Source organism: Cupressus sempervirens, chromosome 4 (assembly GCF_028749045.1).
Source record: "Cupressus sempervirens isolate cs-2001-9-10 chromosome 4, ASM2874904v1, whole genome shotgun sequence".
NCBI classification, from domain to species: domain Eukaryota; kingdom Viridiplantae; phylum Streptophyta; class Pinopsida; order Cupressales; family Cupressaceae; genus Cupressus; species Cupressus sempervirens.
Window position 1 is genome coordinate 907447693 of NC_143121.1, and position 27468 is coordinate 907475160.

At 39.2% G+C, this 27468-nt stretch overlaps 1 protein-coding gene across 3 annotated transcripts in view; it reads left to right on the forward strand.

The window, feature by feature from the left end:
• The window catches only part of LOC149564329 (malonyl-CoA decarboxylase family protein), a 292928-nt gene that overhangs the window by 255526 nt on the left and 9934 nt on the right, over positions 1-27468 (forward strand). The window lies entirely within an intron of this gene.

A 27468-nucleotide genomic window follows, 5' to 3' on the forward strand; every position in this document is an offset into this window, starting at 1 on the left:
TTTATATATGATTCTATGTTTAACACTTTTACTTTTATAATATTTCCTTTAGGCTTCAGCTACTATTTAAACTTTAAAGTTAAACTTTAAACTTTAATTACTAGTAATATAGTATTTAGCAATTTACCTTTGTAGTATTGTACTTATGTAATCGATGTTTGACTTTGAAGTTTTAAGTATGTGCATTATGATCAAATTATCTTCTATTTAATGATGTTATTGTGTCTTTACGCTTTATTCAATAATGGGTGCATGGAATGTTCTTTAAATCCTAAAAAATCTCAAAATTTTAAAGTTTTTTCACTTTGCCAAGTCACCGCCGAGTCACTGCCGAGCCGGGTCACGAGTTAGAGCTGGGTCACGAGTCAAGTTACCCTTGCCGAGTCTGAGCCGAGTCCGAGTCTCGTTACTTTGATTTAACCAGAGGCAATTATGGCCTAACCCAAAGCATCAACAAATGCACTACCAAAAAAAGTAACTCGCCCGACTAACATACTATAAATAGTAAGTCACCCAATCAAAGACCCTCAAATCCAATTGTCAAATTATGAGGGTTGCAATCATGAGCTAGCATAACCAAATTCCTACAACCTACTAAATTGGGACATCACAAGCAAGTTATGTGTCTTGCATGCAAGTGCAAGAAAAAAGCCCACCTTCAAGTGCATTACATACTCTTTCCATGCTCTTGTCAAGGCTCAAAATGGACGTAAAATTCACATTTGTGAGCTTTAAGTGTCTATCTCTTAACTTGTAATGGGACATGAAAACCCCACTTATGAGTAAATAATCTTCCCATTTTTATATACATGAATATGCACCCCATTACCTTCCTCTAAGCTTGTTGTCCACTCATATGCAGTGCCTTCAAAAAATCTCATTTTTGAGTTTTTCCCTCATTTGAAGAGTTGGTTTAGCCTAAAATCCTTCACCCTTTGTTGCTCAAAGGCCTTCCACTTATATCCTATATGCATGCTTCTCCAAATATGCAAAGTTCAAGCTTGAAAGACCATGTTATGACTATTTCCAGTGACTAAAGAACAACAACATATAAAGAAAGGGATGAAATATGGAATAATTGCAGGCATAGAACATTTTCAAGACAGAGATGGAAAGAAACAAATGTGCTTTCCAAAAAACAACCACCATTATACTGCAAAACGGCCAACGATGCAAGCTCATGTTCCAAATCAAGATGCTTCCACCAAACCTAACCACATCAATCATAAAGCATCCTTATAGCAGCACAAAGACCAATAAAGTATGATGTAATAGTAGTTGTGTCTTGTCAAGGAGTTAGAATATTTTCACTATATATTTGTAACTTGTATTTGACAAATTACATGTAATGTAAAAACAAGGTTAATTGCATGTGATGGTATCACATGCTGTAATGTCTCCATTTTTGCTAGCATCAAAGTTTGAGGGATTAGCCTATTGTGGTGATCCTCATAAGCTAATTATTGTGGATCCCTGATGGATCACTTCTGCCGATTTGCTATAATTTTATTATTTTTGAATTTGTTTTCCCTATTTATTAAAATTTTCTTGCAGAGCTACATGGAAGTTGCAGAAGGGTTTGATTATTTTATGTTTTTGATGATTTTGCAATAAGTAATAACAGAAGTACAATAACATGAACCAATTCTGAAAATGTATTCCAAATACAACCAAAGCAATTTTGCTTCAAGAAGATTTTTGAATATAAAGCCTAATTTGTAACCAGATGAAGATTTGCAATAATATCCAGATGATTAGAACTAAGGATAAACCCAACTTGAAGGCGTGAAAGAGAAATATGAGCCCAAAAAGAAGCTACGGCCAGGTTCTAGCTCTCAAATGTTTCACGTGGGAAAGAATATGGCTGCCAGGTGTTGCGGTACAGCTGCAAAGTGCCCACACGTGGATAGAGTGCCCAAACCCCAGCTAAAAGTCTGACTCAATACTACGTTCCCGAGAAGAAACAATGCACAATCTCCAAGATGCTTCTAACTGCAACAAATCCAAACCACTGTTTTGGGGGCTACGTCCCAAACAGGCAAAGCAAGTGGGGTTGGTGTCCCGAGTGCTGAAAGTTGAATTAAAACCCAAATCACAAATCGAAGATGTAATATGTCAATAATGCCCTAGAAATTTTTCTTTACCTCCTTATAACCCACCATACTTAGCTTTAACCCCAAAAGTGTCTCCATGTGGCGTTGGGTTATAAAATAATATATTTCTCATTTTATAAGTGGACAAGTATCCAGAAAATGACCTTTTTCCCAATAGAAAGAAATTTGTTCACCGAAATACTCTGAGTCAAAAGAGAAATATTTAGAAAAGTTCAAGACCTTTCCAATGAGCTATTACACCAAGGGATATGCATCTAGATGGGGCCAAAAACCCCTTATTACTCCAAAATGGCCATAACTTAACCTTATTTAATTATTAAACACTAACTTAGGAAATATTAAAAATATAAACCAAGTAGCTACAAAATGCCCCAATGACACCACAAACCATGAAATCATCCTATCACCTGTTTGTGACTAAAGTCAGAAATCAAGGATCCACTGGCAATCTCATCCCTAAAATATAGGGATGCTCCTAAAACTTAGGAAACAAACCCTATTCCTCTGAAACTAAACTCAAGGAATCATCTCATGGAGATTCAACCCTGGGCATGATCATCCCTCCTAAAAAGTGGGAATAACCCCATAATTTTAGGAACTGCCTCCTAAAAACAAGGAACGTCTCCAAACTAAACAACTGCCAGAACACCAAATTCTCAACACTATATAACCATACTAGGTCTCTATCCAACCCTATCAGCCTACAAGACCTCATAATAAGCTGACTCACAAGTCTGTGCTAGACGGAGTTAAAGAGGGAACATGACAGTCCTCCCCTCTCGAAGATGCTTGCCCACGAGCAACTGTAATGTTGGATGTTGTAAAATGCTCTCACCCTCCAATGTGGCATCCTCTATGGGAAGATCTCTCCATCGTACCAAATACTCTCGAATCACCATGCCTCTCAACCGTCGTTCCCTTACCTCCAAAATCTCATCAGGAACCAAAATCAATTTACCTTCCTCATCCATGGGAGGTAACTCAGGTGAAACTGTAATTTGTTGTTCTTCAAATGCCTTTTTCAGGCAAGATACATGGAATACATTATGAATTCTACTGCCAGGTGGTAACTCAACCCCATATACAACCTCCCCCACTTGCCTGATGACTCGGTATGGACCATAAAAACGTGGTTGGACCTTTTCAGCTCCCCCCTTTTTAGGGTGCTTTGTCAATATGGTTGTAAGCACAAAAAGACCATATCATCCACCTCAAATGCTCTCTCAATTTTGTGCTTGTTAGTGTATATCTTTTGCTGATTCTAAGTCTGTTGTAAATTCTCCCTGAAAGATCTCATGATATCCTGGCTCTCCTATAACCAATCCTAAGCCAAGGGTACTCTGCTATCACTAAGTGCCAAATCAATGAAAGATAATGCCTCGTATCCATAGAGAGCTCTATAAGGCGTCATGCCAATGAATATATGGTGTGTGGTATTATAACAATACTCGCCCAAATACAACCAACGTACTCATGCTTTTTGCTGCCCTAACACATAGTTACGCAAATAACCCTCAACCCACTTGTTAACTATTTCGGTCTATCCATCACTTTGAGGGTGGTAACTAGTACTAGGTGTCAACACAGTGCCTGTTAGCCTAAAAAGTTCCTACCAAAAGGAACTCATGAACTTACTGTCCCTGTCACTCACAATGGTCTTGGGAAGACCATGGAGTCTAAACACTTCTTTGAAGAATAACTCAGCCACCTGTGATGTTGTAAAATCTAATGCAATGGGAAAGAAGTGGGTATACTTGGTTAGCCTATCCACAACAACATAAATACAATCTTTCCCTTGAACTCGAGGAAGACCTATAATGAAATTCATAGAGATCCCTATCCACTTCTATCTGGTATAGGTAAGGGCTGCAATAAACCTGTTGGGTAGGTATGCTCAGACTTGTTCTGCTGACAAGTCATGCACTCATGAACATGGAGTAAAACATTATCTTTGAGACCCTTCCAAGAGAATCTCTCACGAACCTCCCTGTAAGTCTTACCATATCTTGGATGTCCTACTGTAGGAGTATCATGGAGAGCATGCAAAATTTGTTCCTTCAACTAAGAACCCGGAACAAGATAAACCGTACCCTTGTAGTAGATAATATCATCTACCACGCTATATCTGTCATCCACTATCAAACCCTCCATGATCTCACAAGCATGCTGATTCTTGAAGTACTCAACTAAAAGTTGAGCCTTCCAATCTACTGAAATCTCGCTCAATGAACATAGGGCAGCCAATGAGGGTTTCCTAGAGAGTGCATCAGCCACAGTATTATTCTTCCCCTTTATGAATTCGATATCGAAGTCATAAGCTTGAATTTCACTAACCCATTTTTGTTGTCGATCATTGAGCTCTATTTGATTTAGGAAATATTTCAGATTGTTAGCGCATGCATAATAGCCAACATTTCCTTATCATAGGTAGAGTACAACCTTTCATTGTTTTGCAACTTCCTGCTCTCATAGGCAATGGGGTGTCTATTCTGCATCAACAGTACTCCTATACCCAAGCTTGAAGCATCACACTCTAGGACAAATGGCTGCGAGAAATCAGGTAGTGCGAAAATGGGACAAGTACTCATAACCTCCTTGAGTCTATCAAAGACCCCCTGTGCTAGTTTTGTCCATCTGAACGCCCCTTTCTTTGTGAGATCTATCAAAGGTGCTACCAATTGAGAGAAACCTTTCACAAATCTTCTGTAGTAAGCACACAAACCAAGGAATCCACGTAACCCAATAATGTTCTGAGAGCTAGGCCAATTTTGAATCACCTGAATCTTCTCCCCATTCACCTTTTCCCCATCAGCACTGATCACATGACCCAAATATAATACCTCCCTCAATCCAAACTCACATTTGGATAGCTTAGCAAATAGAGACTGACTCTCCATTATGCTAAGTACCTCCTTAACATGTTTGATATGATCCTCCCAAGTACAACTATAAATCAATATGTCGTCAAAAAATACTAGAACCGACTTCCTCAACTGCTTGTTGAAGATATGGTTCATACAGGATTGGAAAGTAGCTGGTGCGTTGCTAAGGCCAAAGGGCATTACCAGAAACTCGTAGTGTCAATAGTGACAACGGAAGGCAGTCTTGTGTATATCCTCTGCTCATACACATATCTGATGGTAGCCTGAGCAAAAATAGCTCCATGAAGCTTATCCAACAACTCATCAATGCGTGGAATAGAATATCTATTCTCGATTGTCCTTTTGTTCAATGCTCTGTAATCTACACACATCCGTAGAGTCTCATCCTTCTTAACAAGCACTACTGAAGAAGCAAAGGGGCTAAAACTTGGCCGAATGAAACCCATATCCAACAATTCATGAATAGTCTTCTCAATTTCATCCTTATAGGCCCTAGGATGACGATATGGTGTAGTCATTACTGGCTTTGCTCCATCCTTCAACTCTATACCATGCTCAAAACCTCTCCAGGAGGTATGTCACCAAAAACTCTTCCATGACGATCCATCACTGACTGAATGTCAACATAAAATACACAATCATCTTGAGGTGTGGGTGTTTTGAAATTAACCAAACAATGTGCAGCCCAAAGCACATCATTATGTCTAAGGATAGTCTCCATCTTGCGAGAAGTCACCTCTCTAGGTCCACCATCTGAAGCTGCCCTCAAAATAATCTTCTTACCCCCAAAAAGGAACTCTAATTGCATACGGTGGTGATCAATAATGTAACGCCCAATACCCTGTAACCACTGCATGCCCAAAACCACATCATAATCCTCTATAGGAAGCACATAAAAATCATTGGTCAGAGTATAATCCCCAATCTAAATACTAAGCTTTGGAATCCGTTTGGTGCAAACCAAAACTGCACCATCTACCACCTTCACTCTGAAACCACCAAACTCCTCATACTGTAACCCACACGTCTCAAGCAACTTCCGATCAATAAAGTTATGCATAGCACCTATGTCTACCAAGCTTGTGACCCGCTCGCCCTTTAGTGTACCTCTCAATCGGAAGGCATGAAACTTAGGATAGCTGGAGAGGGTAGCCATAGCCACTTTGGCTGACACCATGGGCTCAGGGGTATCTAACTCCAACTGTGTTTGTACCTGCTCAACATCCTCCATACTATCCTCAACATCAGTGTTGGGCATATCCTCATCTCCTATCTCAAAAGTCACCTCAATCAAATGAACCTTTCCTTTACCCATGCAACGGTGCCTGGGCTCCCAAGGTTCTTTGCATGAGAAGCATAGTTTCTTCCTCCTCAAATCATTATGTGTCTCTAGGTCCATCCTAGGAGGTCTAGCTGACTGACCATCCCTAAGCTGTGAGGTGTTGGCCTTCTGTGGATACTGTGAATCTCTGAATGTCCTTTTATTCGATGGATAAGTAGGAGTGGTTTCCAGTCTCAATATCACATCAATAGCATCCTTAAGAGTGGCCGGCTAGAAAGCACGGACCAATCCCTTAAGCAGAATCTGCTGGAACTCATTAATATAAGCTTCTGCATGACCAGTTTGTCTCGGATGAGCCAACTCTCTATAGTAAAGTTCTGTATCCTTACGGTCAAACCATGTAATGAGTCGCTCAGTGAACTCAGCATAGGAATGTACTAAGGCGTGATCTTGAGTGACCAATCCATGGTGCCACCAATCATAGGCAATCCCCTCTAGATGCAACACAACAAACTGAATAGCCTCACGCTCAAGCATGGGCCATAATGAAAGATATATATCCAACTTGTGAACCTAAGCTCGTGCACTCCTATCTCCTGAGCCATTATATGTAGTCAATGTGATCTTCCCAATAGCTCTATTGAGGTCATAATTCTGTTGCTACTGTGGTGGTCTATAACCACGATCTCCCCTGAACCTAGTTGTATCTCTATGCTGTGCACAATATTGGGGAAGAGGGAAGACATCCCTAACCTTAGGCGATAGAGCTCTCCACTCAGCTGTCGCTGCCAAAACTGACTCCTAGAACCCCACCTCTGGTGGTTCCACCTATGCCTACTGTTCACCTAGTATGAACTGAGGAAGCAATGGTCTATTTGTAGCAGGTGTACGATGGTGATGCTGCCTAGAGGAATGAAGGGAGCTCCCAACCGAAGAACTGGACTGATGGTTGCGCTAACAACCAGCCACTAAAATTGATCTACTTCGCCTGCCTCTATGTCCACCCATCTCCAAACGCTCTAAGGTATCCTGTAATCTGTCTAAAGCCTGGGCAATCCTGGGCTGAGTAGTGAATAGGTTCCGCACCATCTCTCTCTCTCTTCATCATCCAGATTCCCTCTGTCGCCCACCTCTTCTTCTGCCATAATAGGTTCTTGGTCTATTCCAAACTCACACTCATTCTGAACTCTTTTGCGTGTATAATATATGTTTAACATTAGCTCTTCCTGGATGCATAGAAATAAAATCTGTTTAACCCAACAGGCTAGCAAGAAGCATAGCTCTGATACCACTAAAAGATCCCTGATGTATCTCTTCTGCTGATCTGCTGTAATTTTATTATATTTAAATTTGTTTTCCTTGTTTATTAAAAATTTCTTACAGAGCTAGACGGAAGTTGCAGAAGGGTTTGATTGTTTTATGTTTTTGATGATTTTGCAATAAGTAATAACAGAAGTACAATAACATGAACCAGTTCTGAAAATGTATTCCAAATACAACCAAAGCAATTTTGCTTCAAGCAGATTTTTGAATATAAAGCCTATTTTGTAACCAAATGAAGATTTACAATAATATTCAGATGATTACAACCAAGGATAAACCCAACCTGAAGGCGTAAAGGAGAAATATGAGCCCAAAAAGAAGCTACGGCCAAGTTCCAACTCTCAAATGCTGTACGTGGCAAAGAATATGGCTGCCTGGTGCTGTCGTACAGCTGCAAAGTGCCCACACGTGGATAGAATGCCCAAACTCCAGCTAAAACTCTGTAGTGTCCCCAGTCCTGACTAATGCGGAAAATGAGGACAATCTGGACAATCCCTTTAAAACTTAGATTTCCAAATATCACTTTCCAATCATGTTGTTTTTACCTTTGATATGGAGAGTTGATTTCTGTATGAGTTTTAATGACGTACAAACTGGTGGCCAGTTTTAAAGATCCTAGAAATAAAATATGTCTTTGAGTATCCCAATAGCCAAACTGAATGTATACACTCAACGAGGAAAGGTTTTTTGCTGCTCTACATTTGAAGAGCTTAATCTGAAGAAGATCAAAGCTAGAACATCAGGAGAAAGCAAGTTCCAAAGTTTGTGCTAATTGTTAAATTTAAAACAATTATAAAGTGGTTGATTTAGTAATAAAGTTTCGTGGCTCATAAAGCGCTAGCATGATCTAATTTATTACTGGGAAAATCTGAGCAAGTTCATCTTTATGTATGCTCAGTTTATGATATGCTATGGCTCTGCTTACTTTCTTCTTCAATGCACTCTGCAATGAAAACCTTGATAGTTTCCCAGCATAAAGGATTCAATGGTGCTCTGAAATATGTAAACATGCTGTTTATTAAGCTTTAAGAGCATATATAGAAACCAAAATTCTCGCATCACTGAGTAATTTTAGAGGAAGTGCAATATATCAACCATGATTATTCTATGCATGACTATAAACTTGTCAATGCTGATGTACTTATTTCTTCCCCGTCATTTCTGTCCTTTCCTTTGATACCGTAGAGTTCCATTTATCAGATGCCAATATTTGTTAATATAAAAAAACTGTAGATTCTTATCTTTGCCAAAGTCTTTTCTATATCTTCCGTGGCATATATATAATATGTTCCTCCTTCCATATCCCCCAATAAGTAATCATTCTCCTCTAATATACAAGTCTGGGCTAAAAGTTGTGACTATTTATAAGTCTACACTTAGCATATTGTTTATATTAAAATGTTTGCTTAGTATATTTTAATTATAATAAATATTTAAGATAGGCTAATAAGATTTAGCACTAAATATATATGTTATGCATTATATTAAATACTAATATGTTTATAATAATCAGATTATAATAATAATAGATTTATTATTATGAATAATATATTTATTTAGGAATTCTTCTATATTGTTTTACTAATACAATTAGCTATATTATATCATACTATTTTCATAGTACCATGATATATTAATTGATATAATCTTATATTATATCAATTTGATAAATATATTTAATAATAGATTACAATATTGTTGTATTTATTTATTATTATTTATTAAGTTCAACCCTAGAAATGGGGGACATTACAAACTCTGACTCAATACTGCGTTCCCCAGAAGGAACAATGCACAATCTCCAAGATGTTTCTGATTGCAATGAATCCAAACCACTGTTTTGGGGGCTACGTCCCAAATAGGCAAAGCAGGTGGGGTTGGCATCCCAAGTGCTGAAAGCTCAATCAGAGCCCAAATCACAAACCCAAGATGTAATATGTCAATAATGCCCTAGAACTTTTTCTTTACCTCCTTATAACCCACCATACTTAGCTCAAACCTTAAAAGTGTCTCCATGTGGCATTGGGTTATAAAATAATATATTTCTCATTTTTTAAGTGGACAAGTATCCAAAAAATGACCTTTTTCCCAATAGAAAGAAATCCGTTCACTGAAATGCTCTGAGTCAAAAGAGAAATATTTAGAAAAGTTCAAGACCTTTCCAACGAGCTATTACACCAAGGGATATGCATCCAGATGTGGCCAAAAACCTCGTATTACTCCAAAATGGCCATAACTTAGCCTTATTTAATTATTAAACGCTAACTTAGAAAATATAAAAAATATAACCCAAGTAGCTACAAAATGCCCCAATGACACCACAAACCATGAAATCATCCTGTAGCCTGTCTGTGACTGAAGTCGGAAATCAAGGATCCACTGGCAATCTCATCCCTAAAATCTAGGGATGCTCCTAATACTTAGGAAACAGGCCCTATTCCATTGAAACTAAACTCAAGGAATCATCTCATGGAGATCCAACCATAGGTATGATCATCCCTCCTAAAAAGTGGGAATAACCCCATAATTTTAGGAACTGCCTCCTAAAAACAAGGAACGTCTCCAAACTGAACAACAACTGCCAGAACACCAAATTCCCAACACTGTATAACCATACTGGGTCTCTATCCAACCTTGTCAGCCTACAAGACCCCATAATAAGCTAACTCACAAGTCTTTGCTAGACGGAGTTAAAGAGGGAACATGACATTGGCTATGGAAGGGTCTTGTCTTCTTCACAATTTAGTGTGTTCTGGTTTGGTCTTCGTTTGACTCAAATTGAACATTTGGGATTAGTTTCATGTGCCTACTATTTATGGCAAGTTTGGTGATGATTGAGAGGGATCCTTTCTATTTTAGGAAAGTATATTTGATCACATGAGGAAATAATAGATGTAACTCCTATTTCAGGCGACATATTTAAAAGATAAGTATTTTGCGAGTTATTATGTTAATGTAGATTAGATCTATTACAGATTAGAATATAGATGTCTTTTAATTTTTCTTATCTCTTGAACAATATCCTTATTTACTAATAATTCTTTGCAGGTTATAATCAGAATGGAGATGTACTTATCTTTCACAAGTATTGTAATAATTCTGAAACACGAATACCAAATTCTGATTATTATGTTGCAGATCTGAATATATAGATTGAATGCTTATGACTTGCACTTCTGGATTTCAGTACTTGTCATGATTCAATCTGCATTGAAATATTTATATATGTTTGACTAGACCTATCAGTGGATAGACATGTCTCTCCATGTGGAGAGACATGTCCCTATACTTAGTGGGGCAGCCACTATTCCTATCCGCAGTTATGATATTGGAGATTCTACACAGGGACATGTGGATGTATCTATTTCATTAGAGGACAGTGGCATTGAGTTCCAATAGTTTGAAGATTCTAGAGTTAGTGCTTTGAAAAATGTTTAGGACATGTTAACTACCATTGGTGGTAATCTTACATCAATTAGTAGCAGTGGGGATATGAGTGATACAAGGTTCGTTTTCTAGGACAGTGGTCTCTTATTTGAGTATGTTAATGATGTTGTAGATAGTGCGAGTGCAAATGATGCAATTGTTACCACTATTAGTTTATGCTATTGATAAGGGTTTTGTTTTCGAAGACTATCTAGAGGATATGAACATTGGTAGTTCTAGTTTTTATGGTAACTGTAATGTTCCCATCATAAAATAAATTATTAATCAAACTATTGTTAATGGGCCAATTGATTTAGTATGTCTTGGACCCATTTTTGTTTTGTTTCCATAGGTTTGTGTAGCCATCGGCTATCTTTGTACACCCTCGGAAAGTTTTCCCTGATGGGTACTTAAGCACAGCTTGTAGGTAGTCGTTAGGTATGGGATTTGGATTATTTCTTTTGTATTGCGAATTCCCGTTGGGATTCTCTGTTGTTTGCCATTTCGGAAGTGAAAGATCTTCCCTATCTGGATCATTCGGTTTCAGTGGGATTCAACCCTCACCCTATTCTGTCTGTGTACTTTGTATATGAAATACCATTATTATTTGGTGCAAGTGTGTATTTGGTTTATCTCTGGTTTTCTGCAAGTCATTGTGTTCAATATATTGCATTGTATTTCGAACGGCGTTGCCAAACATCTCTGCATCCCTCCTTGCTGTAATCACTTCACCATACATCTTCTTGTCCACACCGTACGGCCACCTAGTACCATTGTACTACCTAGTTGTTCCACCGTACGACATCCTATTGTACTGCACATCACTTTACCATACGGCCTCCTACCGTACTGCACATCACTCCACCATACGGCCATTGTCCCTCATGTCAACGGCTGCAATATCACCCACCATACGTTCAAGGCATCATCATACAGACAATGTTGTACACCACTCCATAGTACCGTACGAACGTATTCTTATACCGTACAACCATTCCAACTAATCCTATATGGCCATCCCTCCTTCCTCATTGTACGATCACCTGCAATTCACCTTACACTTGTCAAATTCATCAGGACGGTATCCTGACCCCCTATATGGTTACCCAATTAAGCCGTACAGCCACTTCCACTTGTCATTTGCAACTTACAGAAATACTTAGGAACATCACAGTAGTACCAGAGCTTCGATCTTGCCAACCTGTGGACAGTAAATGAGAGTTTATAGTCAGAAGAGAAGAAGAACCCATTTGGTTGATAGAATGGCTGCAGAACCAAAACCCACAGCTGTCGAACTTGTGGCACTACTAAGAGAACTTGCAAGGAATCAAGCACAGATCAATAATACTCAGCGACTCATGGAAGAGACTCAAGAAATTGGAAAACAATAAAATATCCAGAGAACAAAATTGTCACAACATGGACTCAGTGTCGAGTAAAGAAAACCCTTGTCTAGCACACTCTCGACCTTCCATATTGTCTTTTCCCCCACAAATGGAGGCACCACATAGAGGGAAGCAACCAACCTTTGAAGAAATGCAAGAACAACTGAAAGAAGACTGGAAGAATGCGAATTTCGAGGAAGATATATCCTACGAAGATTACACAGATTTGAGAATGAGATATTCAGGAGGCCAAAACTAAGGATTTTTTAACAATGATCTCAGGAGGAAGTTAAGTAAAGTAAATTTGTCACCATTTGACGGATCTGGATCCATATCTGTGCAAGTGTGGGTAATGTTGATAAATAGATTGTTCTTTCCTTTTACTCTTTTGGATGCCCAATGTTTGTGAACAACAACTGATTACAACAGTTGGAAAGTTCTTACTAAGTGACTAACTTCCCTCTGAATTCTTAGGTACAACTCCCTTTTGTGTTTGGAATTTGCAATGAATTATGTTTTATCTCTAGCTTTAAAATGGGGTATGTTCTTAACCCGAGAAAGGTGAACCAAGTTAGGCCTAAACAGGAACTAACTCAAGCAAGAGTTTGAATTTTAGGATTAGTCAAGCTTGTGGATTCGCACATCTTGTGAACCCGCAAAGTTTAACAACTCAGCAATGTATGCTATCTACAACTAAATTGATATCAGCAAGAAACTAACTCTAGAGATGGAAAAGACTTGACTTGAAAGAAAGCATGGTAAGGGATTTCTCTTGAACTTCCAACAACAATACTATTATCTTCAGTTCACAGTTTTCAACTAGGGGAGCAAAACTCTGTTCATTCCTTGATTCAATACGAAAAGAGAAAACATAAAACTAATGTAGAAATGAATGGAACAGAAAATAATTGACACAAAATACCCTCAAATTGTCTCTACAACATCTAATATTTCACACCAAAAATTATCCGACCTTTTATTAATCTTTTGATTTAGTATATATAGGATTCTGAGATGACCATTACAAAATGGTACTCAAATCAGTCAACCTCCTCAAAATTTACAAATGGCAAGCACCCAATTTGTCAGTTACAGTCATTAGATCAAAATGAGAAAAGACAGGATATGAATCACTTCGCCTTCTTTCCTTTTTCTAACTTTTCCTTATAGGCCTTGGCGGCAACAATGATTGGAATCAATTCCTCATGTCTATGAACATGGACATTAGTGTATCTCAAGAATCACTTGGAATGCTTTCTGGCTAAATCCTTGACGACATTCAGCTGCTCCTGCATTTCCTCCATAGCCATGTGTACACATCCGCCAAGTTTCTGGAGCTCAGACACTCTATTCTAGTGACCGGAAAATATCTCGGTCAAGCTATCTAGATAACTAGAGAAGTTCTTCTGCATGACGGCCACTCCGATGATCCCTTTTCCTTGTCCACTAGCCTGGGAATCTGTATGCAAACCTCTTAATAGTTCATAGTCTCTATCTTGATCCTTTTTCACTTTAGCTTATGTTTCCTTCAGTCCTTCCTTGGCCACCGGGATCATTTCAAATTTGAATTGCATGCTCTGGAGCCATTCAAATAGAGGCTCATCTCCCCTAGGCAGAATGTTTACTTCCACAACTTCCTTAGCCTTCATATGAATAATCATATTTAGTAAAGAAATACAATCTTCACTCTTAACTTTCTCTACTGCCAGGGTGGCTCGATTGGCTGAGATATTGTCCTTTTTTGTTTCGAGCCTCAATATTGCATTGCCTATTTGCTCTATAATTGCAATTCCTAACTTGAGTTTCCCACTCGACTCTTTACCCAATCTGCCCAAAATGCTTGTCTTCTTGTAGCTGGGAGATGAGAGCTTGAACATTAGTAGCAATAGGATCACTAGTGATTGACATTCCAGAGACGCACGCCAATGGGGTGACTAGTTGCCTGATGAAGCCATTAAGTTCATGAATCTCCACCTTCATTCTGACTTATAAGTTAAGGCTTTCAAGTTGTCCCTCTATCACATCATTTGTTGACTTCCACAGGCCAACCTTGGTGTCATGCCTAACCTCTCCGAGAGCCATAGAATGCAAGGTGAAATCATCTACAAACATATCTTCAATTCTCCCTTCTTTAGTGTGCTTGGCAATCTCCATAGTCAGATGCCCTGTGTCAGGATCACTAGTGATTGACATTCCAGAGACGCTTGCCAATGGGGTGACTAGTTGCCTGATGAAGCCATTAAGTTCATGAATCTCCACCTTCATTCTGACTTATAAGTTAAGGCTTTCAAGTTGTCCCTCTATCACATCATTTGTTGACTTCCACAGGCCAACCTTGGTGTCATCCCTAACCTCTCCGAGAGCCATAGAATGCAAGGTGAAATCATCTGCAAACATATCTTCAATTCTCCCTTCTTTAGTGTGCTTGGCAATCTCCATAGTCAGATGCCCTGTGTCAAGATCTTGTCCAAGAATTGACAGGGTCTTCTGCTTCTTGATTTTACTCAATGCTGATCCAAAGTAGCAATAGGATCACTAGTGATTGACATTCCAGAGACGCTTGCCAATGGGGTGACTAGTTGCCTGATGAAGCCATTAAGTTCATGAATCTCCACCTTCATTCTGACTTATAAGTTAAGGCTTTCAAGTTGTCCCTCTATCACATCATTTGCTTCTTAATGATTGAACATTAGTAGCAATAGGATCACTAGTGATTGACATTCCAGAGACGCTTGCCAATGGGGTGACTAGTTGCCTGATGAAGCCATTAAGTTCATGAATCTCCACCTTCATTCTGACTTATAAGTTAAGGCTTTCAAGTTGTCCCTCTATCACATCATTTGTTGACTTCCACAGGCCAACCTTGGTGTCATGCCTAACCTCTCCGAGAGCCATAGAATGCAAGGTGAAATCATCTGCAAACATATCTTCAATTCTCCCTTCTTTAGTGTGCTTGGCAATCTCCATAGTCAGATGCCCTGTGTCAGGATCTTGTCCAAGAATTGACAGGGTCTTCTGCTTCTTGATTTTACTCAATGCTGATCCAAAGTGGACAGCCAAAGACAAAGTCTCTTTGTTAGGAACTCCCACTTCTTTTCTCTTCCTTGTTCTATTCAAGGTGTCCTCAAGCCATGATTCTGTGTCAATCACCTTGGACGCAGTCTTGAGTGTGTCTATACTAAACATCTTTCTTTTAACCAAGGTCAATGTCTTCATTGCTAAAGAGAAGGGATTCTTCGGGACCTACAAAATAAGCTTTGAAGATTCAAGGCCTTTCTCTGCTTCTATTGTCTTCTTCACCACTTCATCGAACTCGGTAGATTCACTTTCACCGCTTCCACCATCTCCAAGATCCACCACTTGAGCTTGAGGACTACTCGGTAGGAGTAGTGCAGCACTCACAGATGGGATCAGACTGCTCTGGGGTGAGAGAGCCACTATGACTGCACCATCTTTCAATTCCTCTGCCTTCTTCTTAGGTTCTATTGCAATTTTGATCACCGGCAGAGAACCATCCTAGCAAGTTTTGGCAAGAGGAATGCTCTTGTCGGGAGGTTGATCACCTCCACCTAATGGTTGTGCCGGCCTTGGGTAATAGCCAAGGTTACACTTGATGTACCACCCTGGGAAGAGGAAGCCGCGACAACTTTTGGGAAAGCTTGAGCAGATGTGCCTATGCTCCGACTTCTCTGAGTTGTGGTCTATTCAACCCATTTTCCAATCTTCTTGTAGATTTGAGCCATCATTATATCTAGCTCTTCCCCGTTGTCTTCTTAAGGCTCTAAGCTTATTGGAGTGCCTCTGAGCTTGGTCAGGTAAGTGTTGCTATACATGTTCTTCCCATCATCCTCTACTCCTACATTAATGTTGACTTTGTACATTTTCACCTAATCGACTGTTAATCTAGCGAAGGCTCAATCTCAGCTCTCGAACTCATCCTTGCAATCGGCCCAATAATCCTCAATGGTGGTGATATGCTTAATTACACTTCCTATTTGTAAAACATCTTTGGCATACCCATTTGGGTTGAACATGGGTCTCAGGACTTTGTACATGTCTGTAATAACCTCAATAGGTTATAACTTCTTCGAACACCAAAAATCTTTATATTTTAGTTGTTTGACATTCCATCAAACACTTTGCAAGCAATCTCTGATACCACTATAATAATCCTGCTCAATTCCAACCTTAAAATGCTGATTGAAGGCTCGAAGAATTTTGTCAAACACTTTGCATACAAGGGGTCATATGACTGATATAACTTTTCAAATTGCTGCAATGACTCTTGTTTCGATTTGCATCAAAGAGAATGCTTACAAAAAAAACTCCAGATTGTCTAAACAATGACCTAACATGAATGTGCAACTAATTTTGACAATATTTAATACAAATATGAGACTTAACTACTTGCAATATGCAGCTACAGCAACTAGTGATTATGACAAATACTTTGGATGCAACCTAAGATGGCATTAATGCACTTACAACCAAGTGTCATTAATATAAACACTTAGTATGCAAAATTATAACATTATTTATGCCAAAAAGAGAACTTACAGCTAATTGACATTTTGTCAAACAATTGGCATGCAAACTAATAAGCTGATCATCAAACTCTAGGTTTGCAATATAGATAGTCTAAAAATTACAATGCTCTTTCAATTGCAAAATACTAGCCTTCCTTTGATACCAATAATGCCAAATGGCAAACAAAGACAAGTACAATATGAAAATAGTGAAGTGTTGAAGCTATATTTTGTATTCAGCTGAAAACTTATATTTCTCAGAAAATATGCCAAATGAGAAGTGAAGAACCTGATTGTGGATGGCTGTAATATTTTTCCTCAATGCTGCCCCTTGTGCTTGTTTTTTTTCCGATCTGCTTTTTCCACTTGCTTTTTCCGGATTTGCTTTTTTCGTTTTGCTTTTTCGCACTGCTTTTTCATATTGCTTTTTTCGGAGCTACTTTTTCGAATTGCCTTCTCGGCCTGCTTTTTTTTTCGGTTTTGCTTTTTCGGCTTGCTTTTTTTGGACTACTTTTTTTTCGGTTTTGCTTTTTCAGCTTGCTTTTTTCGGACTGCTTTTTCAGCCTGTAGACCTGCTAGAAATGACCTCCAATAATTTCGGCCCTGCTAAAATTGACTCCTGAAATGCTGAAATGCTGAAAATGCCCTTAGGCCCAATGATGCCCTAGCTGAAGTGACTAAAGTATCACCTCCAAATGTGCAACCCTTCAGAAGATATTTCACTTCCTCAGTTATGTAATCCAAGGGAGTTTTCGTTCCCAAAGATCAACTGACTATCTGAAACCACTTCGCTCCACAATAGACTATGTGACTGAATCACAATTTGATGTCAAGAGAGAAATAAACAACTAGAGGATTAGAATGAAGCCCGGGGTGCCTATTTATTCTTTTTCTCCACTTTCTCCAGAAACTTCTAGAACATTATTTTATTTTATCTATTAAGTGACCTTATAAAAAATATTTTATAATTCAAGTCACTTTATTAAATTAATTAAATATAAAGTTACCTTTTAATATTTATTTATTTATAACTTTATAAATAATTAACTTAATACCACTTATTTATTTAATTAAAATAATTAATTAGTCATCCTCATAAAATATTCATTATTTTGGACAACCTAATTAATTAAATTAATTAAATCAAATTGCCTCCAAAATGGGGACATGACAGTCCGCCCTTCCTGAAATTGCTTGTCCCCAAGCAATGGCTGAACAATAAACCAATCAATCCGCCTGGATCCCAAATGTCGTCATGAACTATACTACTGTCAATTAACATAGGCTCCTGTAATATCCTCTGCAATATAACCAAGAGGAATCCATAATCAAACTGACAATTACAGCTCAAGCAAACTCCAAAATCACAACTGCCAACACAATAAATACCATCAACGCATCCCACTGGCCTATACGGAATGTACAATCCAACTCTGCAACAATGGTGAATGCTCCCGAATGAAACTGTACCAAGTATCGAGAATCCACACACTGTACAACTCCTGCAGTCAACACAACTCTGCAGATCACCGGCCACTGTCTCATAACCATAACTCCCATGCACTGCTGATGGTGAAAAGACATCACAAGATAAACAGCAAGAAATGGAACCCAAACCAAATTTACCCGCCATCAACTCCTCAACACAAGGATCAAATGCTAACTGATGTACATACCCTGCAGTATAATGTTGATAAAGAGAACCAACCGCAGTCAACAGCTCACCATGAACAAGTGATACAACCCACTGTGACTAATCACCAGCTAAGTCAGGAGATGTCATAGCCAAAGGAGTAGAATCAATAACAACAACCGCTGAAGCATCACTCCCAAACTCTTGCTCTAAGTCATGTATTATCAAGCTGTCAACCGCAGAACCTATTGCCATGTCATGCCTATCACAACTCTCATCCCGAGGCATCAAACCATCCCATAACTGATGACAAGCACTAGGAACCAAAGTACATCTCTGTATCATCGTCTCATCAACATGGTCATCAAAGGTAAATTGATGAGCATACCTCACAATGTAATGCCGATAGAATGCGCCAATCTCAGTCAGTGGCTCAGACTGCAATCTAGATGTAACTAACTACAATCGATCACTAACCAAGTTGGAACTGACTACTACCTCCGAAGACATCGCCAAGGGAGTAGTATCACTAGCAGGAACCATGCCAACTGTCGACTCACCAACATCACCCGTGATCTTTGATACAACATCTCTAGTCTTTGTGCCATCAGTACTAGAGGCCACCACCATGTTAGGCATACCACAACAATCTGCTATAGCACCCAACTCAACTGAACCTGACTCTAGTGGGAACGGACCCGATATGCCAATGCTAGTATCAAGGATGGATGCATCCCTATCTCCACTATCTCTAACAATCTCGACCATGGACATCCTTGGATCACAAGACACCACAGCCTGTGACTGTACAGAATCTGGTAAAGACTGCAGTCGCTCTAACTCCATGGTCACCTTAGCCAAATGAAACTGTGACTCCTCGAAAGCCAACTGTGTACTCTCAAGAAACTCAGAAGTCACCTCGAGCTGCTGAGTAAGCTCACTCACCTCATCTTCCTTGGCCAATAATGCATCGTATGCTGTACTCCCCCACTCCATAAGATAATCTATGTCGGCTACCAACTGCATATAATTCTGTCTCAGAATTCGGATAGCCTCCCATAAAGAGTGGAACTCTATCAAGGAAAGATAACTGCCTCCCTACTCATCACTAGTAGGAGAACCCCATCCATAAACTGCTAACAACTGACGAGCAGCATCGAAATGCTGGCAAGCTATAGCAATGTCTCACTCACTAACTCTCAACTGACTAGACACATGATGGCACTGGCTAGACTGTCTCCTACCAACCTCCTCTGACACACTGTCTAAAGGAGTATCCTCAAAGTTACTGGTCTCTAGAGTATTACCATCCATATCCTGCGAATCAACTCCAAAGCTCATATCAACATACGAAGTATCAAAAACTGTAGCACTGCTGTCCAACTCCTCTGTACCAAAAGAAACTGCCAAGGGAACTAAGTCTTCAAAACTGTCCACTGCATCCTCCTAGATGTCATCAATGCCAATATGATCTTGGGACTCATCTGTATACACTGCCAAATATGAAAGATCATCAACACATTCTAGCAAGAATGGTCGACTGGATATATGAACCAAGCCCAACACCGGTGTATAAAAACTAATACCAACATCGGACAAGCTACTGGCACAAGAAAAGACAACACCGTGCAATCTGCTAATCAAATCCATGATAGCACCCAAACAATCACTGCTACCAAAAAGTGTTAAAGATCTCCAGTCAACTGAATCCCAAACGCTAATATAACAATCTCGAGTCCATATCCGTAAACTAGAATCAACTGGTAACTCAAGCAAACTCTTCGCCTGAGTAATATGACCAATACCAACTAAATCCACATACCTGTCTGACATTGTCCTTGTATCCTGGATGTGAATGCAAGATGAACTCGCAACATTATCAGCGACCACATATGATATGCCTGCCGCAAAAAGCTGAGTATCAGGAGTGCAAGATGAAACTAAACTCAACTCCATGCCATGCTTCTCCCAGTCCTGTAATGCCAATGGAGTATTTACCAAAGAAGCTTGAGTATCCTCAAGCTCACGAGAAAGCTTGTCAACTTCCTTCCTCCTCAAGGCATCTGAATAGTCTCCGACAAGGCTAAGAAGATGGTCACGATCTGATAGAAGATGTAAATAACTCAACTTCATCGTTCCCATTCCTTCCCTAATCGCCTGTAAGTCAACACAAGAGACTTTGCTTGAACTCACTTATGTCTACCCTGTAATTGAATCATCCGAATGTGATCCTCTATCATATCCCGCATCCTGTCATGATGAGATAATGAAGTCATAATACTGTCTTCGCTCACCTTCAGCTGGCTGGACAAATCATGTGAAGTACTACCAGCCTCAACCTCATGTGACAAAGCATCTATCTGTGCCTGGTACTCTCTCTCAGCAAAGTCATGAATGCTCAATGTCTGCTCATCTCTACCAAGTATCTCACCATCATGCACAACAACATCCTCATAATCATCATTTGAACCCACTACGTTGTAGTCACTGCCTGTTGGAACTAAACCATCCCGAGTACCTGTGACATCACCCTCTCACGACTTGTATACAATTGTCTCAACTTGAGTATCAAGTTGACCGTTACTATCAATCTGCGTAATATCCATTCCCACTACCTTCTGAAGTATTGTGTGCCCAACATCTTCCTCCAAGCTAGTCTGATTTTTGTCCTCCCTAGATTCATCTATATGCTGGTCACCAACTGCTGCAAACTCCTTGTAGAGGTTTCTAGATACCTCACTTGTAGAGACCCCTTGTTCCTCTTTCTCTTTGTTCTGTGATGTAGTCCTCTTAAACATGGAAACCATCAATTCATTCATCCTTTTCTGACTTTCATCCAACCTTTTCAAATTTTGTTTAAGCTTCTTTATATCCTTGTCCCACTGCTTCTGGGTACTTGAAGTAAACATGATTAACTAACTGATTCAATGTCCAATCTACCCAACAGGATGGCAGGTCAATAGCTCTGATACCACTGTAATAACCCCAATAGGTTATAACTTCTTCGAACACCAAAAATCTTTATATTTCAGTTGTTTGACACTCCATCAAACACTTTGCAAGCAATTTCTGATACCACTGTAATAATCCTGCTCAATTCCGACCTTAAAATGCTGATTGAAGGCTCGAAGAATTTTGTCAAACACTTTGCATACAAGGGGTCATATGACTGATATAACTTTTCAAATTGCTGCAATGACTCTTGTTTCGATTCGCATCAAAGAGAATGCTTACAAAAAAAACTCCAGAATGTCTAAACAATGACCTAACATGAATGTGCAACTAATTTTGACAATATTCAATACAAATATGAGACTTAACTACTTGCAATATGCAGCTACAGCAACTAGTGATTATGACAAATACTTTGGATGCAACCTAAGATGGCATTAATGCATTTACAACCAAGTGTCATTAATATAAACACTTAGTATGCAAAATTATAACATTATTTATGCCAAAGAGAGAACTTACAGCTAATTGACATTTTGTCAAACAATTGGCATGCAAACTAATAAGCTGATCATCAAACCCTAGGTTTGCAATATAGATAGTCTAAAAATTACAATGCTCTTTCAATTGCAAAATCCTAGCCTTCCTTTGATACCAATAATGCCAAATGGCAAACAAAGACAAGTACAATATGAAAATAGTGAAGTGCTGAAGCTATATTTTGTATTCAGCTAAAAACCTATATTTCTCAGAAAATATGCCAAATGAAAAGTGAAGAACCTGATTGTGGATGGCTGTAATATTTTCCCTCAATGCTGCCCCTTCTGTTTGCTTTTTTTCCGATCTACTTTTTCCGGATTTGCTTTTTTCGTTTTGCTTTTTCGCACTGCTTTTTCGGATTGCTTTTTTCGGAGCTGCTTTTTCGGACTGCCTTTTTGGCCTGCTTTTTTTTCGGTTTTGCTTTTTCGGCCTGCTTTTTTCGGACTGCTTTTTTTTCGGTTTTCCTTTTTCGGCCTGCTTTTTTTCGAACTGCTTTTTCAGCCTGCAGACCTGCTAGAAATGACCTCCAATAATTTCGGCCTTGCTAAAATTGCCTCCTGAAATGCTGAAATGCTGAAAATGGCCTTAGGCCCAATGATGCCCTAGCTGAAGTGACTGAAGTATCACCTCCAAATGTGCAACCCTTCAGAAGATATTTCACTTCCTTAGTTATGCTAATCCAAGGGAGTTTTCGTTCCCAAAGATCAACTGACTATCTGAAACCACTTGGCTCCACAATAGACTATGTTACTGAATCACAATTTGATGTCAAGAGAGAAATAAACAATTGGATGATTAGAATGAAGCCCGGGGTGCCTATTTATTCTTTTTCTCCACTTTCTCCAGAAACTTCTAGAACATTATTTTATTTTATCTATTAAGTGACTTTATAAAAAATATTTTATAATTCAAGTCACTTTATTAAATTAATTAAATATAAAGTTACCTTTTAATATTTATTTATTTGATAACTTTATAAATAATTAATTTAATACCACTTATTTATTTAATTAAAATAATTAATTAGTCATCCTCATAAAATATTCATTATTTTGGACAACCTAATTAATTAAATTAATTAAATCAAATTGCCTCCAAAATGGGGACATGACAATGTCCAACTTATATTTCATCTCAAACACCTTCAACATGTTCTTGGCATCAGAGCGGGTGTCCCAATTGAACGTCCCCACCTTCGTGGGGAATTTGTATCCTTTCTTCTTCAAGCTCCCGCTCAACACATTCACTTCAATGGCCTGTCACACAATCTCGATCAGCACGAGCATGTCACTAGGATACCTTGGTAGCTTCAAGGGGAAACCATCAAAAGTTGCAAGACGCAAATAAGAGAAGGATGAGAATTGAATGAAATATTTCCCAAACTGGCTAATGGCTGCCATGGCTTCAGGACTGAATCTCCTTCCTGGACATCCCTGTAGTTCCTTGCAAATCCTCATAGTGAATGCATCATTTACTTTTACATACTCGACATAGCTATTTTGCAACTATAAGCACGGATAAAACTCATAAGATTTCACATCATTAGGAAAATTCTTCACTCTTGGGAGGCCTGGCCATAGTTGCAATGAGGCCAACATATAGATGAGGAAAGAGGACATATAGAATGTATTATAAAATTTTGCTGCACGGAGAGCATTGGACAGAATTTCACTTACCTCATGAGCACAATCAATGTATTGAGTATCAGAGCAAATGACTTGTACTAAAAAGAAATACTGCTCAACAAAATTCAAAACTTCTACCTCACCTTTCAATCTATGTAGGAGAACCAGCATATCAATAATCTCTAGTTTGAGGTTGGTCCCAAACAAGGTCATAGGAATCTTACTCTTAGCACTCTGTGGTTTCTGGAACCATGTCTACACGATTTTTTTCCTCCAGATCATCTTCTTTGTGGAGAACTCAGAATCGGCTCCTCCGAAGGTCAAGTCTGAGAATTCTTCCCGTTTCGGCACTCGAAGGCAATTCACCACAGTTTGCTTATCGATTGAAATCAACACTATGTCATCGGGTAGCACAATCTGCCTTGTCTCCGGGTTGTAATGATGTATACCTTCGTAGATTAACTCCTGGGCCTGAACTGCAACCGGAGAACCAGCAGCCTTGACCAACCCACATCCTTGGAGTTTCTCAGTGATGGGGTGAATCTGCTAAGACTTCACTCTCTTTTGAAAATCCTTCATGTCGTAGAAACGAAGAGAGGTGTCTGTGAAATTCTACAATTGGGATTTGATCCCAGTCAATCTGTCAAAACCTACAAATCTGGTTGCCATGACTTTGAGAGCAAGATTTGAATTGAGAAAGTGAAAGGAATGGGGAATGCAACAATTATTGGCTTTTTCAAAAGTTATGCACATTAACAGAATAGCAGTTCAAAGAAGAGCGGTAGTTTTTTCAACTGTTTATGTTTCCATATATATGGGGAGCCTCGATTCATCCGTTGAATCTGTTGATCTTCAGAATTCGCGCCACACGAATGAATTGAAGGAGATACCTGTTGAATAGTAAATACAGGAGTTTAACAGGTATCTAGAGGTCTTTTCACTATTCCGTTGGGCTCAACAGTAACTTTATATATCTCCATAACTTACTTTCCCATTTTCTTTTAAGTTTCGGGAAGTTACCATTAGAATACTCTGTGGGAGAGTGTCCACTAAGTCAGATCTTGATCATTATCTCTTTTCCATAATGGTTAGGTTCTCTTTATTATCATATGGAGGTGTTCTAAACACAAATTGTGAATCAAACCTGATCATCAGCTTGATTTTCTATGGAATTCAAGAAATTGTCTTCATGGGTTGGGCCTTTCTTAGTCAAACTTTAGACAATCGCCCCTCTTGAATTCGGAAATGTCTAAATGAGATGCAAAGACCTCCTCGAGGGCCGCTTATTGTTCCTTTTCATTCTAAACTGCCTTTTTAGAAAACCAACTTCATGGGTTGAAAACCCGCCCAGGAGAAGTCAGTTCTCAGTTTTCCGTCGGGGATGATTATGAGAGCCATAACGAATTTGAACCATTTTCCGAAGTCATAATTGCAGAGGAAACATTGATTCACTGCGGGATGCCTTGTTATTCACATGTTTTTGATCTAAGTGCATCATTTAGTTTCTTTCACAAGAAATCATCCTGATGGATAGAAAACCCGTCGAGGAGAAGACAATTTCCAAATTTCCACAAGCATCAGTTTTTCAAATAGTGGTAGGTCGTAAATGGATATAACTTGTAGTTGATCATTGAATGAGTAACATAAATCTCCATCGGACTAGGCACTAACCTACCCGTAAGATCACTCAACAAAATTAAAAAACACCCAGCTAGGAATGAGGAGAGGAAGAAAAGGGAAAATCCGACGGAGACTCGTCCAACCTAAGAGGGCTTAGACCTAGACTCAAACAAAACCAACAATTCACTCCTCTCATTTAAACGCAAGTATTCACTTTTGCTAATCGGTTAGAGAACAAAAAGTGGGGCAATAGGTAATGGAGGTGGATACTTACTTCCAGCTTAATCCCATGCCAGAAGAAGCAATTAAATTTGCAACCTTACACCTGGAGGGAGTAATGCATGAATGGTGGCATCATGACACCATCACACTAGGGCATGATCAAATAAATATCTATGCAGAATTCACTAAGAGATTGATAGATCAATTTGATGGTAAAGATCCGGAACTCAATTTCAAAGATTTGGCATAGCTGAGGCAAACTGCATTGGTTGACCAGTACATTGCGGAATTTCAAAAACTCTCTGTTTTTGTCACGGACATTTCTGAAAGAAGACGGATAGTGTTCTTCATGCATGGACTGATAGAACCACTGAAAGGTTGGGTAAAAGGGTTCGATCTTGCCACCTTGTTGGAGGCTATTAAGAAGGCACGAAGTATGACATCATCATCGGTGTCATCCTCTTGAGGTTACTCACATTGCAAACCGCCAGTGCTTCCAAGAGACAGAGATAATAAACCTCCACCAAGGAAGCTATCGTTGGACGAAGCTACCAGACAGGAGCTCCGAAGGAAGAAACTGTGTTTCAACTGGAAGGGACCATGGGAACCTGGGCACAGATGCCTTGGGAAAGGAAAAATTCACTACATTGAAGTTGTGTCTGGTGATGAGGACGAACAAGAAGATTTACCCTCCGAAGACAACCATCCCCATGAAGATACCAAAATGGTTAGTTTGAATCGTACAGAGAGAATTGCAGCATTAGTACAGCGGAGGAACTATCGCCTTATCCGAAAGCCTGAGGTGTACAGTGTTTCATGTATGGGGAACCCTTCAAGGACAAAGAGTCTTGGTGATGCTCGATAGTGGAGCCACTCTCAACTTCATAAACTCATCCTTGATGAAACGAAGAGGTCTACCTACTGAGTTACACGTAGGATTCCAAGTCAAGGTTGTTAGGGGGGACCTTGCTACCCTGCACACACCTTGTTCCTTAGTTAAGTATCACAATGGTGAATCACACGATGACAGAGGATTTCTTCATAGTGGACCTAGATGATATGGAGATTATTCTAGGCATACAGTGGATGGAGACACTTGATGAATACACCCAGAGCTTCAAATGAATGGACTTCACTTTTGTTGTCGATGGGAAGAAGGTTGTTCTTCGCAGAATAGCCAATGAGGGACCGAAGGAAGTTTCTGCATATCGGATGGAGACAATTTTTTTGCGTGATGACGTTGCTTGGGCTGCACACTATTTTGTCTTGGCAGAAACCATAAAAGGGCAACGGACACCTCCCAAGGATGATGATCTCCAAAATATCTTGAGTAATCATGATGAAGTTTTTATAGACACTCCTCCTGGCATACCTCCCCATCGAGGGTTTGAACATACTATCGAGTTGGAAGCAGGCGCCAAGACGGTCATAACCACACCCTACTGCCATCTCAAGAAATTCAAAGATGAGATCAAAAAAATGATTTAGGAACTACTTGAGAAAGGATGGATTCATTCTAGTTCTAGCCCTTTTGCATCATTAGTGGTATTGGTTAAAAAGGACTGAATGATGCGCATGTGTGGATTACCATGCATTGAATAAAAAGACATTAAAGAATAGATATCCTATTCCGAGGATCAATGAGTTGTTGGATGAATTACATGTTGCAGTTTATTTTTCAAAAATTGATCTTTGTTCCGAATAACATCAGATCCGCATGAGGGAAGAAAACATGAAGGCAGCTTTTCATTGTCACTATGAGCATTATGAGTTCTTGGTCATGTCATTGAGATTAATGTATGCACCTGCTACATTCCAGTTGTGCCCGAATCGCATCTTCAACAAACAATTGCGTAAGTACTTACTGGTATTCTTTGATGATATCCTTATTTATAGCAAGACATGGGAAGAGCACCTGAAGCATCTGGATGAAGTCCT